The sequence below is a fragment of the Myotis brandtii genome, unplaced genomic scaffold, assembly GCF_000412655.1.
Source record: "Myotis brandtii unplaced genomic scaffold, ASM41265v1 scaffold134, whole genome shotgun sequence".
Classification (NCBI taxonomy): domain Eukaryota; kingdom Metazoa; phylum Chordata; class Mammalia; order Chiroptera; family Vespertilionidae; genus Myotis; species Myotis brandtii.
The window spans coordinates 935,066-936,059 of NW_005354756.1; positions in this window are offsets into that span (position 1 = coordinate 935,066).

Sequence of the window (994 nt, forward strand, 5' to 3'; positions counted from 1 at the left end):
TTCCTCCCTGCTCTGATCTGTGCAGAAACAGCATAGGTGACTCGTTCATCAGTGGTCCGGACCTGGGGAAGCTACGGGAGCCCCCTCATCCCCACTCACACCCACCACACAGAACCCCTGCCCCACCACACCCACCACACAGAACCCCTGCCCCACCACACCCACCACACAGAACCCCCGCCCCAATCAGTGCAGAAACATCTAAATTGAAGGAAGGGTGCTGCTATCTTCTCACACACCCCACCAATGACTTAACACACCTGTGAGTCACAGGGCTGTGGGTCACGGCATCTCCTGGGTGACACATGTGTAAACAAACAAACCCCAGCCGCCACAGACAGAGCGTGGCTAGCCTGTGCCTTCCAGCGACCCTCGGCCAGGTTGGCAGGGCTCCCAGGCCACTCCTCAGGAGAAAGGTGTGAGGACCGCAAGGAAACCAGCTGCGTTGTGGGTAGCTACTGAGGCCGGAAGAAAGCCTGTGAATGCAGTGCTTCCCTGTCAGCCCAAGAAATACCAACATCTAACAACAGATGTACGGTCGAAGCAATGAGGAGCAAGGTGACAGTTCGATGTATCAGCTTCTCCTTTAGCATGACGTGAAAATATCCGTGATTTCTATCGGTGGCAAAGTCACGGATTCTGCTAATACCGTGGTGCGGTTTACTACGTTCATAATGAAAGGAAACACTGCCTTTCAATTAGAAGCTAATGGAACTAAAGATGTACCTTTTTCCTTTATAAGTTCGCAGAACCCCTCCTCTGTCTCTCTAGAATAAGATCCTCTGAGGATCCCAGAACTTGCTTTGAAAGCCTTGCTCTCGGGAGCGCCATGGTGAAGTTAACACCTGATCGCTCATGTAATCGGTATCTAGAAAGTCCCTCCTTTGCTCTAAGCACGGGCACCACAGAGGAGAATGCGGGATGAAGGTGAGACGTGGGTGCAACTGTCCTCCAAGAACTTTCAGAGTCTCTGCTCAGTGCTTATCCTGGTTCC